At 48.6% G+C, this 13260-nt stretch overlaps 1 long non-coding RNA gene across 1 annotated transcript in view; it reads right to left on the bottom strand.

The window, feature by feature from the left end:
• The window catches only part of LOC135305824 (uncharacterized), a 42035-nt gene extending 29410 nt beyond the window's left edge, over window positions 1-12625 (bottom strand). Inside the window, exon 1 of the long non-coding RNA XR_010366802.1 lies at window positions 12343-12625. This is a non-coding gene — a long non-coding RNA (uncharacterized LOC135305824). The remainder of the gene's footprint in view (window positions 1-12342) is intronic.
• Between the last annotated feature and the right edge of the window lie 635 nt (window positions 12626-13260).

Here is a 13260-nt window from a genome sequence, read left to right as displayed (position 1 = left end):
GCACTGGGCTGTGGGCAAGCCCTGCTCCTGGGCACCCTGAGGGGCTGGAGCCAGCCTGGAGGGAGCCTCAGCCCTACATGGACCAAGATTTCCTTTGGAAACCCCCTCTCTTCCCAGACTCTGCTGAGCACAACAAGAATTGATCCTCCTAGTTCAAGGTGTGAAGTTAATTGGCACAAATTTGTCCCTTGCACTTTCTAGCACAGCAAATGTCAGTGCTTGTAATCCCTGTTCTGCACACTCTGCTCAGGCAGCAAAACATCTGAACCTGAGGGAACATCTGGAATTAGCACCAACCTGCAGAGAGCTCCAGGGGGAGAACCTACCCGCAAGCATCCAGAGAAATACATGACACCGATAGTCTGGGGCAGAGCTGAAACTAAAGTATTTTAATGCCAAGAGAGAGGATTTTTTATTGCAGAATTCATTCTGCAAGAACAAGAATGGAAGCATTTGGTCTCCTCACCTGCCACAGATGTGTATTGCCAAGGTTTGCCTCTGGCTTATGACTGATTTTGATGAATCTGTTCAGAACTCTGATGCTGTTCCTGGCTAAGGTGCAGAGATGATATTTCAGAGCCAGATGAACTCAGCACATCTCATGCAATGCAGAATCTCCAGAGCCAGACATTCAGGCCATGTAAACTGATACTTTTTCATCTCTGTGCAAACATCAGTATTAGGACATCCCTGATGTACCACACACTTCTCAGATGCTCCTCTGACCAGCTTCCCCATGGCATTGCTCCTGGCACAACGTTAAAGCCAGGCGGGTCACACATATTCTCTTCCTCTGACTCCTGCAGGGATGACAACATCAAAGAACAGAAAAGAGATATAATGATCAGGGATTTTCATTGTGTGAGCTCTGCATTCCCCAGGCTCTTGCAAAGGGGGAATGTTCATCGGGCAAAGAACACGAGAAGGAGCCTCAAATTGTCCAAAATCTCAGTAAAAATATTATTTCCTATGGAACCCTTCACCAAAGCTGGTCACACTTCAGGCCTTTTATGCACCCATTTCCTGATGTGCATCTCCCTGTGGGGTGTTCCCACTGCTCCAGGGACCCAGCACAAACCTTATAGCCCCACACCAACACATCCCCAGGAGCTGCAGCCTTCCCTCCAAACCTGGGCACCTGCAGCAGCCACCTCTGCGCTGAGCTGAGCCGGTTTCTCCCAAAACCGGGTGCTCCATTTATCCTTGAAAAGATTGACAATAGCATTCTTGTCTTCTCCAAAAGGGCCATCGTTTCACAACTGTCATCTCCACACTGAGACTTTATTCCCTTCAAGTGTTCAAGTACACAGGCAGCACCAAGGAAGGCGCTGAAGTGAGTCAAGGTGAACCCCAAAGAGCTCTCAGCTCCCTGAGAAAGCTCAGACAAGGGCTAGAGAAAGAATTCATGCTCCCATAACTGGCACCTAACAGCCACAGGGCAAGTGAGAAGTTGGTATTAGAGAATGAAGAAAAAGCACTGAGTAATAAAAGGTGAGAAAAATACATAACTCCAACAGGTAAATGAAGGTAAACCACATGAAGAAACAGAAGAAGATGGAGGGGAAAAAACCCACCATTAATAGTGTCCGTGACACCCAGAGCCAAAAGAAGCCCAGGGGATCAGCAAGGATGTAAGCATGTGCTCCAAACCACAGCAGAAATGAAGTGAGAGCTCTGGAGGTAACAAAAGAAAGAGGCAGCCTGAAGAAAGGAAATAATGCCTCCCTACAAGGTGTTTTGGTTTTTTCAAGTGAGTGTCTCTTGTATCATGTGGTGGAAATCCAGAAAAATAAAGGTCGGGAGAATCATGGTTGATTTGGAACATTCCTGCATAGCAGACGAGATATAGCCTTGTGCAAATTATTCCATGCAGCATTCACATATTTAATTCCTTCTTTTCATCTTCCTGGGGAAGCAGAGTTGCTTTATTTACTCCAAGCAAGATTTTCTCCCTCCTCCCTGGCAAAGCACAAGCTCCCATCCTGGCAAGTGCTCCTGGCTTTATTTAAGGCTCATCACACCCATGCTCAAGAGAGTGGAGCAGGTTAATTTATCAATTGTTCCAATGATTAACTTGCCCAGCTGCCAGGTTCAAGAGCCCCAGAGTGCCTCAGGTTGTACAGGATCACAGAAGGAAAAGCTCCATGGAATTAAGCTGCTGCCACACTGGCCCTCTTTGCCTGTCAAACCCATTCAGCTGCTCTTGCTCTGCCCTGTCAAAATCCCCCATAAAATACAAGTGACAATCCCTCATCACCTGTGAGAAAGCACAGCTGGGTTCTGCTCAGGGCATTTCAAATTACGTGGGGTAGTTGTGACCTCCCCTTGCAAAGGCAGCATGTCAGGAAAACCAAAAGTTTCTTTTCATGGACTCACCAGACTCAGGACACCTTCCCCTCAATCAGGTTGCTCCAAGCCCCATCCAACCTGGTCTTGAATACTTCCAAGGGTGACACAGCCACAGCTTCTCTGGAACCTGTTTTGCTCCTCCCAGGTCTAAAATCATACCCAACTTAGCAGCCTCAGGGATAGATTTCTATTCATTAGCTGCATTTTTCTAGGAAAGAAATATGGCAAACCTTGTTTGCATCTAACTTTGCAAAATCAACACAAGCTCTTCAGAAAAGGCTGCTGCCCACTTTTCTTCTTTTTCCCCATTTGGTGGAACATTTTCATTCTGTTGTTGTTTGGAGCAGTATTTTAATCGATCTGGCTGAGGCTGCTGAAAATAGTACAGCAAGTTACTTGTGTGAGGGGTGGAAAACTGAGCTCATGCACATCCAGTGTTTCTGTTGTTGGACGTCTTCAATCCCACCTCTCTGGTGGCATGAAATAGGTGCTACTAATCCAATTTCTAAAGTATCATGCATCGAGCTGACACTATTTGAAGACTTAAAAAGAAAGCACCAATTTAAACAAACCCCTGCCCCTTTCCATTTTCTCTGTCCCACAGTTGATGACAGAAGATAGGAGAGAAAGACTGTTTTGGGAACAATGATTTCTGAACTCTAAAAATAATATCAAACCTGCTGTGCCACACTCTCAGCTGTTACAGCCCCAAAAAGCACCGGTTGTCTTTGCTCACAGAGTCACAATTGTGGTGGGATTTCTACCACACCACAGGACAGCCAATTGTTGATTTTTTTCCTGGGAATAAATAGAGCACTTCTGGGTAGCAAGGCAAACATGTGCCTCTTGTAGTGGCCCTTGAAACTGGACATGTGAAATGAGGTAGACAAAGCCAAAGGCCAGCTGAACCCGTGATCTCTGAATGGATCTTCACATTGTTATATTTGCCCAATTATCCCATCAAAAAAACAAAGCAAAATTATATGTAAGGACAATTTTAATTAAATAGCTTAAAATATATAAATTTGAATACACTTGAAATATTGACAATGTAATTTGGTTAAAATAAGGGACAATTTGGTTTTAATAATAATGCATAAGCAAAAATAACCGCCCAGGGTAATGCAGGGTACGGAGTTCAGGGCTTGACCCCCGTCACCTCTCATACAAGCTTGCCAAGCCAAAATTCCCTCTTTTATCTTGTATGTCATTACCATCTCCTCCCATTTTCGGTTTGTCACACTTGTATCTCCACCCCCATCATCACCTTTACCAGGCATGCGCCACCATTTTTTAGGTGGTCGCACCACTCATTGGAGGTCATCCCTGATGAAGGCCTCTCCTCTTCCTCGATGTATTTTGATTCACCTTTTGGAATACACATGCGCAGGAAGATAGTATAATGTAAGCCAAAGCTAATATAATATAAGCCAATATTATGTTCCAGCATCAAAGCAATAAATCTCATATAATTAGCATTTTCATGATGTCCCACCAAATTTTCCTATCTTCCAACTAAATTTAGTAATAGTTATCTCTTGCTTCCTGTTCTGAACATCTGCAGGAGAAAGGCTGGGGGGAAGCCCTCCTCTCCCCTTATTTCTTGGCATTATGCCTTTAACTGTTCTATTATTTCAAAATATTAATTAGTGTATCAATATTGATTACTGTTTCAATTGTATCAACATGAATCACACCTATTTATTACACTTTGTCTCCTGTAATAATGATTAGGTGCATTACCTTGCTTCTTTTTGCTTGTTGCTAAAGCCAAGCAGGTAGTTTTATTGAATGTATAATTTAACTTTGCATTGCATTAACACTCACAGTAAAATAAGACCATTCTTCCCATTGGTTTCTGTGTTCTTTAAATCACCCCAGTCAGCTGGATGAACAGGTATCAGAACCTGATGAAAGCCAGGCTCTGCTGTGATCTAGCTGGGCCCCATGGAATGCAGAGGGCCCCTGTCAGTCCATGGAACCCATGGAAGCAAGGCTCAGATGTGAAAAAGGCGTGCACCATGGAACCCAAGAGCCCCTCATGGAACCAGGGCTGCAGTGTGTCACCGAGGGAGGGACCTCATGGCAGCAGGAGAGCATTGTGAGCCTGTGCAACAACATGGCACCAAGGTTCCACTGTGACTTGACAGAACCCCATGGACGTGAATGGCCCCAAACCAGGCCAAGAGACACTTCCCAGACAAAGCCCAAGGAGGGGATTTGCTTTATTCAGCACACCGGGTCTGCAGGGATATCTCCTCCTGACAGCGCACACAGGCACACAGCAGATTACAATATATGGTTATACTCTATGCATATTCATGTTTCTCCTCAGAAAAGGTGAGGTTATGCAAACGATTTCTCAGTACTCATTACAATCATTAGCATACACGAGGCACAGGCGCAGTGCACACTGGTGGTGGCACTGAGGAAGGCACCATGACTTCCTCAGGGGTCTCCTGATGAAGGATGGACATCTTCATCACCGTGCCCTTTTCACCTTTCTCCTTTAGGCATGCGCAGTCTCTTGTTGGCTGTTTCAGCAATTTCCCCACTGGTTTTAGCAAGCTCTGCCCTTCATTTCTGCCAGTTTTGTTCCCTATTTCTTGCCAAGTTTCATCCTGTGTCTTTAGCTTGTGGCTGAATTTTTGCAAGCTTCCTTGTTGGGTGCAATGTCTCTTATTCTTGCTCAAGTATTCCTAGGCACAGTGCTTTTAACCCTTTCACAGCCACGGACTGGAGAGCCACTCCTGGACACTGGGAATTCCTGCAGGTGCCTCCACCTTTGCAGCCAGTGAGGCTCCAACCTCGCTGTGAGAGGCCACAGGTTTTACAGTGTTAAACAAACAAGCTGACATCACTGCTAGTGTGGGAATAACTGGTTTAATTCTCCTGTTTGGCTTCTTCCAAAGCCTGGCCAGGGCTCAAGGAGGAACCAAGGGAGGTGACTTTGATCCCACAGCCCCAAACAAAGCCAGATGGGGCCTGGTCCAGTTTCCAAACACAGAAAGGTAAATCCATATTTCAGCAGTGAACACATACAGAGATCATATTGCTAATAATGATTCATTAATGAGCAGATACAAAGATAACATCTGGTTGGAAGGTTTATCTAGAGCTCAGCTTTGGCTCAGGGCCTGCTGTTCAGGCCACAGTCAGGGCCTGATGAGGCCTCAGGGCTTCAATCAGTGCTTCGACCTACAGATGAACTGCAACCTTCAAAACAATTTTTTCAATAATAGAACCTTAGATTTAGGTATTAGGCATAAAGGCATCAGCTCTTGTTCTTCAACTAAGTGCTGTTCAAGTTCATTACTCAGAGCTATAATTTGCATTCCTTTAAAAGAGCCCTAATTAGCTGCTCTTCACTGTTCTTTATCAAATGCCCCTTTTTTCTTGAGACTATGTCTGTTTTTAGACAAGTCTCAGTACTCCATTTCCAGCACAAGGTGTCACAACTACTCTAACATGGAACCATAACACACCAAGTGCTCACACTTCAATGATCACAGTGACTGCCACAAATGCATTTCACAGCAGCTTCCAATTTGGGAGCCAATCCCACCAGGAAGAATTTTCTTCTTTCTGCCACTCTTCTCCTGATCTTTCTATCAAGGAGATTGCTGATTGTTGGACCTCAAACCCAGCACTGATAGACATCCCTGCAACATTCCTGTCCTAGAATAGCCCAGGTTCCTCCCTGGCCAGCAAGCAGATAATCCAAGGCTGTGTGGTTCTGCAGAGCCCCATTCGTGTTTGTTGGAGCTCACAGGATGTATTATTGGATATTTTCATAGCATCATTTTTTACTTCTTCTAATAATCAACTTAGTTTGTTAATGTAAATTGGGGGCAGCCGTGCACAGCCAGGGGTTTCCATTTCCCCAGTGGGCCATTGTTAAGGGCATGGAGCACATCTGGGAGATGGGTTCTCCATGGGGACAGGTTCCCATCTCCTCATTATGTCAACTGCTCTTTTAACAAACCTTCACCCATTCAACCAATCCTGCAGCTTGTGGATTGTCTGGGATATGAAAAACCCAGCAGTCTTAATCACTGAATTTTTTACAGTAACAGACAAAGCATTCCGCATCACAGTATAAACAAATCCTATAAAAAATGCCAATTTCATACTTTCCTCCTTTATTCATTACACACAATTCACAAAGTTTACCACTGACATTTGGGTCTTGGCCAGTCCTTTTCTCTAGGGTATTTAGTGTTACAGTGAGCAGCCAAAGCTAACAAATTATTGTCAGCCTTATTTCACATTAGCAATTTTTAATAATACAGATATAGATTATTGTGTTATATTATATATTATTATTATTATATCACTTGCACAAACAAACCTGAGCTCAGGATTGAAACCTTCTTCTGTCACTCCATGTGGCAGTGTTCCAACAATAGTTTTTCCTTCAGTTGGTGCTGTTTCCAATGTGTCATTAACAAAATTCACCCTTGTCTTCCAAAAACACAAGTTTTTTTCCTTATTCCATATGTAATTTTTGGATGCATTTTAAGACATCCAGGGGTTCATCTTCTTTTAACTGACTGCCCCACTGCTCACATCTGCTCTGACCTCAGCCCACTCCAGAGCCAGCCAACTCCAGGGAAGGGCTTCCCATCTGGGAATTTCTGATGGGACCAATTCCTCACATTTACATTTAAAAATGACATTTTCTTGTCATCTGGCCCGACTGTGCCAGTTTTGTTTTACCAGTGGGCAGGATCAGCACCAAAGACACAGACTCCAACTGAAGGAATCAGTGTCATTTACTGCAGCTCAAAGCAGCAAAGGATCACAAAAGGAGCAGCTCAGCAATGCACCCAATCATCACCACCAAAGATTGCCTGCAGTGATTAAGAAAGATCCAATACCAGTTCCCCTCAGGCTTTACCATCCCCCAGATCCACACAGCAGCTGGGGGAAGCTGTCACAGCCAAGGGCTGCAGAGCCACTCCTGGACACTGGGAATTCCTGCAGGTGCCTCCAGCCACAGGTGAGGCTCCAACCTCGCTGTGAGAGGGCCCAGCTCTGACAGTGCTGAATGAAGAAATTGACAGCACTTCTAGTGCGGGAACATCTGGTTTCATCCTCCTCTTGGGTTCCTCCCAAAGCCTGGCCAGGGCCCCAGGAGGAACCAAGGGAGGTGACTTTGATCCTTCAGCCCCAAACAAGGCCAGATGTCAGATTTCATGGCCCTGTCTGGCTTCCAAATACAGAAAGATCAATACATGTGTCACTAAGGAGTGGCTACATCTATCACAGTGCTAATGACCATGCATATTTCATTAATGAGCAGATACAAAGATAACCTTTGGTTGAAAGGTTCATCCAGAGGCCACCTTTGGCTCAGGGCCTGCTGTTCAGGCCTCACTCAGGGCTGTTGTCCAGGCCTTGGCACTTCAGGGACGTGGTTTAGTGCTGGGCTTGGCACTGCTGGGTGAACAGCTGGACTGGATGAGCTCAGAGGTCTTTTCCAACAGAAAGGATTCTGTGATTCCATGATTCTATCTGCTGAATTCAGCTAGGTCCATGTTAGCAGCACTCATTTGCTCAGAAAATCTCCTCTTGCGCAGCTCCTGTGGCCTGAGGCTTCAGCTCCTTCAGCTGCTGGTGCTAAGCTGCTCATGCTGAACGAGACGACTTGGAGAGAAGAACACAGTCCATCCAATTCCTTCTGGGACACAGAGAAGGGAGGGTGTGGAAACAGGAGCATTGTTTGCTGTGGCCTCCTCTCTGTCCTTCACACCTTTCAATGCTTTGAACCAGCCAGGAGCTTTCTCCAAGAGTGCAATGGAGCACCTGTTCCTGCTCTCATGTCTTGACTCTCTCTCCAGTCTCTGACCTTGCCTGGTTTTGTCCCTCTTGCTGTGCCCTCTGCTCCCCCAGGGCTCAGTGGCTGCTGCCCAGGACTGTAGGACTGGCACAGCTGCAGTGGTCGAGACCTTCCTTGCTGTGGCCTTGGAGCTGCCTGGTCACAGCAGCCTTTTCCATCTGGAAGCTCCCCATGGACAGGGAGTCCCCAGCTCTGTTCCTTGCACAACCTCCAGGAGCCCAGGGCTGCCATCTCAAGTCCCTGCTGGCACTGGGGGCTCCCAGGTGCCTCAGGCTGCAGTGACACCGCTGCAAATGGGAATGAAGAGTGGCAGGGACTGTGCTGAAATGTCACTATAGGACACAAGACAACACGACGCAGAGACGCTGTTACTCTCAAGGCAGGAAAGAGGGCAAGTTTATTTTTTTACTCCAACATTTATAGATATCAAAAGGTGACAGTGGATTGGAGGGTGAAAATGCCACCTCTCCAAGGACAAACAAACAGTCCATCAAGTTTCTCCTCCTCCATAAAAGAATGCAAAACAATAAGTTGTTTACAGAAAGTGTGTGAGAAAGTTTGGTACAAGAATGCAAACATCAGAACACTTAGAAAATCTTAAAAAGTCAAGGCGACATTGAAAGTCAGCTCCATGTGCTGCTGCTGCTGTGGGGTCATTTGTCCAGCCTTGCCCCAGAGTCAGGGATCAGATCCAGGCCCTGCTGCTGCTCCCTCGGGATCAGCCCCGGTTTGGGTGTTGCTGTCAGGGCCAGCAGGAGCAGTGGCTGGAGCAGCAGGTGCTGACAGTGCCCCAAGCCCCGGGGCTGGAGGGGTCCCTGGGCTGGGGCTGGGAGCGAGCTGCCCCTTGTTCTCCCTCTGCCCCAAGCAAAGCTGGGCCGGGCACAAGTGGGGCAGCACAGCCACCAGGGAGCCTGCGAGTCTCTTCCAGCCCTGGCTGCTCAGAGTTTGGGCCTTGGAGCCTCAGGTGGCCAAAGGCAGCTGCTCCTGGTCCGTCTGGGTGTCCCCACGTTCAGCAGTGCTGCTCCATCAGTCTGTGCCCAGCAATGGGGAAAAGCCTCAGCCCTGCAGGGCCAGGAGCTGCCGGGCTCTGCCTGAGCAGCTCAGCCAGCAGGAAGGGAGCTGCTCCACATGGGAACCAGGAGCAAAGGGCTGCAGCACCTCCTGCTGGGGCAGAGCCCGAATTCTGAGAGGGAATAACGGAGTTATTCATGTGCATTGGTGCATCAGCACTGCAGGTGCTGTGCCTGCAAACACAGGGTTCGAGATCTGCAAAAGAATTCTGCAGCTCTTGACTGGATCAGCATGTCAGCAGTGCTGAACTCCAGCACAGTCCAAATGAAACACTTCAGACCTCTGCTCATATCTGCTAGCTTTTTTTCTTCAGGGTATCCAGAGAAAAGTAAACAGAGGAGGAGCCGACATTTTCATTGTTTGTCAGAAATGTTTCTCTTTTTGCTGTACAATCCTTTTTTATTACGAGTTCTCTGTTAAAAAAAAAAGGAAAAAAAACAAGTATGTAGTGAAAATCTTCTCTAACTTTGGATTAAGAGGTAACTGATCTTTTTAAAAAGAGAACTCAGTTACTTTGTAATGGTTCTGATGGCATGGATCCATATTACTGACCTCAGCATCACTATTTCAAAAGATTCTGCATTTTGTTTGCAATATTAAGTTATTTTAAATTGTGATTGAATCAATAAGAAATTGAAAGATGGATTGTGCATGACTGTCTTGAGTGTAAAAATATTGCAGTTGGAAATTTGGATTTAAAGTGTTGCAAATGAAAGTTATAAATCCCAATAGATTGTCTGACAGCAGCTTTTCCTAGAGGATGTACAGCACTCTAAGGACTTCATCAGTGGGGTTGGGGGTACTTGGATCTTTGTCCTGTGCCACTCTGAGAATGTCATGGAATGGAACTTCACCTGCCACCAGCCCAGGTCACCCTCTGCCACCAAAGCTCCTTGGACCTTGTGTCCCCCAGGCAGGCACAAAGTGTTTGTGCTGCTCCCCCTTTTGCACAAACCCACAGAGAGCTGGGATTTTTCCAAGTCTCATGTCTGCATTGGGCCATATTCCTAAAGAAGCAGCAGCCCATCCCGATGAATATGGCAAGTTATATGGAGGGTTGTGAGCTCTACTTCCGGTGTAGAAATCCTGAAACTGCTTCTGAATGCTGCTCCTTCAGGTCTTGGACGCCTTCTCACACAGAGCTGGGGAAAAAATCTCCTGGTCTCTGGCTAAAGGGTGAGTTATGCCAAAGTTAGAGCTCTGTGCGAAGTCTCTATCCATTCCTATCCTATTAATATACCAATATGTGGGGGCGTGCATGGATGTGTCTTGTACACAAAGGAAGGAGTGTGCAAGCAACGTGACTGACACTTTCACTGTCCATGTTCATCCCATACCCATGGGTACAGAGACATTATGGAAACTCGGGCAGAGACAGAGCCTTCTGTCCATGGATACAGAGACATCCAAGAGCCCCTGGCACACACAGACCCTTCTGTCCATGGATACAGAGACATCCAAGAGCCCCTGGCACACACAGACCCTTCTGTCCATGGATACAGATTCATCCAAGAGCCCCTGGCACACACAGACCCTTCTGTCCATGGATACAGAGACATCCAAGAGCCCCTGGCACACACAGACCCTTCTGTCCATGGATACAGAGACATCCAAGAGCCCCTGGCACACACAGACCCTTCTGTCTCTGGAGGATGGAGCGTGGCAGGTGGGGGTGGTTGGTGGGCAGCAAGTCCTGGACAGCAGGCCAGACCCGGCTCCAGCCCTGCCAGGCCCTGCCAAGGCTCAGTGCAGGATCCTCTGGAATGGGAAAGCCTTTCAGCCTTGTCTCTGCCCAGAGGGGCAGTGCTGGCCTGGCAGCACAGGTTGTTTTCCCCTCAGACTGCAGGAGATGAGAACACAACACTTGCCAGCACTGAGTGCGAGGCACAGCTGCGGGTGCTCCCCATCAACCTCAGCTCTGGGAGCACTGTCTGCCCCAAGCTCCAGGGGCTGCAGTGGGAGCCCGGCTGGGCTCTGCCCTGGGGTCATCCTGCAGGGACAGCTGGAAACAGGGAGCATTCAGCTGCCACAAACAGCCAAGCCAGGGCTGCAGGGCAGCTGCTCCAGCCTGGACTGCACTGCTGTGTGCTGTGCTCTGGGGCTGGGGCTCCCCACACAGGGGACTGGACTGGAGTGCCAGAGGAGACAGAGAAGCTTCAGCTTCAGCCTCACTGAGGTGCCTGCGTGGGCTGGGAAGAGTGGGGAGGCTCAAGGGGATTCACAGAGCTCATCCTGCTGCAAGGATGAAGGGAGTGGGAACTCAGCAGTGAGGAGAGCTGAGGGCTGGAGAGTGGCTCTGAATGACACTAAAATGCCACTGGAACTCTGAAACATTGCTGCTCCTCAGCCAGTGACAGCATGAGTCCCTAAACCTGGGGCTCGGCCTTCCTTGTGGTCAGGGGCATCAAGGAAGGCAACAGAGTGATGGAGACAGCAATGGGCTGGGAATTCACTGGGGGGAAAAAAAGGGAGCATTTGGGAAGTAAAAGGCAGGTGGGGGAGAGAACTGTTCAGAGAAGGGCTGAGCTACAGCTTGAGCAAGCTGAAAAATGTCATTTGGAGTCATCCCAGATTAATTTGATTTCAGAAGGTATTGAACAAGTTTAATTTTTGGGAGGTGTCATGTTTTCCCTTGGAGGTGTCCACGCTGCAAACTTGAGCTGCGTTGCCAAAATCCTCAAGCAAGTCTGTGCTGCAGGTGACACCATTTCTTCTTTGGCTGATTCTGGCCCCGTGCTGAGCTCCAGCAGAGCCCTGGCAGAGTCCAGAGCAGCCTCAGCATCCGCAGAGCCCGGCTGCAAGGAGAGAAAGCAGAAACTGCCCGTCAGCTGAAGGCTCCTGTCCCCTTGTCCCAGCTGCCCGTGGTGCCCAGGCCGTGCTGGCTGTGCCCAGAGCAGTGCCCAGAGCTGCCCATCAGTGCTGCCTTGGGGAGCAGGGCAGGAGGGCAGGACATGTGCCCAGCCTGCAGCCAGCCATGGTACATCCACCTGCTCAGAAGCTGCCCAGAGCAGGATGCTCCTGTGCTCGCTGCCATCTCCCAAAAGCTCTGAGCCCACCCTGCCAAGCAGACGGGGACCCACCTCATGCCATCCATGGCTGGAAAAAAAAGCTGGTCCCAAACGATGTCCTCAGCCTGCTCCAAGGGCACGGCCCATCCACGCCACAGCTGCTCCCAAGAACTTCCCGATCCAGACTGGACCAACCAGAATGCTTCCTCTAGAAAAACAAACAACAAATTGTTGAAAATAGATTACAGACAAAAAGGGAATAAAAGAACAAAGGTACAAATCATATCTCTGTGAGGGGATTGAGGAAGGCCCAAGCCCTGCATGCCAGGGAAAAACCCAGCCATGTGTGAGCAAAGCCCAGGTTTTCTCCCTTCCCCCTGCACTGCCCCCCACAATAACCGTGATCCCAAAGCAAACAAGGGCAGTGGAGCAGCCCAAGCCCTTCCTTGTCTGCACAGCAAAGCAGCCCCTGCACAGATTTGGGAGTCCCACCTCTGCTCCCACCATGGGGGTTTGTTTGTGTCGGGCTGGCTGCCCCAGCCCCAGCCCCAGCCTGGGGCACGGTGGGTGCTGGGGGCTGTTGGCAGGGCCAGGAGCCCACTCCCATTTCATACCCACCCCAGCCCATGCCCCCAGCCCTGCCAAAAGCAGCTGGGCAGCTGACTGAAGGATCAGTTGCATCCATCCCAGCAATGAGTGGGGTGGGAACTTTTATTTTGAGGCCAGGCTGTGCAATGCCCAAATCTGGGAGCATCCCCCTGCATGTGGACTCATCTGTAAATTTGCTGTGCAGCCAGGCTTTGAAGAAGGTGCCAGAATTGAAGTCCATCATCTTCAGCTTACCAGTGGCCAGGTCCAGGAAGAGGCTGTCATCCTTGATGTGATCCTTGCTGTCCCCAGCAGCAGCAGCCCCACCTGGTACAGCTTCTCTGGGGGCTCCTTCTCCTTCCCTGGGGTGAGACCAGGCTGTCAGGGTTCTGTCCAGGGCCC

The sequence above is a fragment of the Passer domesticus genome, chromosome 8 (assembly GCF_036417665.1).
Source record: "Passer domesticus isolate bPasDom1 chromosome 8, bPasDom1.hap1, whole genome shotgun sequence".
Classification (NCBI taxonomy): Eukaryota; Metazoa; Chordata; class Aves; order Passeriformes; family Passeridae; genus Passer; species Passer domesticus.
Note: the sequence above shows the minus strand (reverse complement) of the source record. Positions and strands in the feature narration are given on the sequence as shown.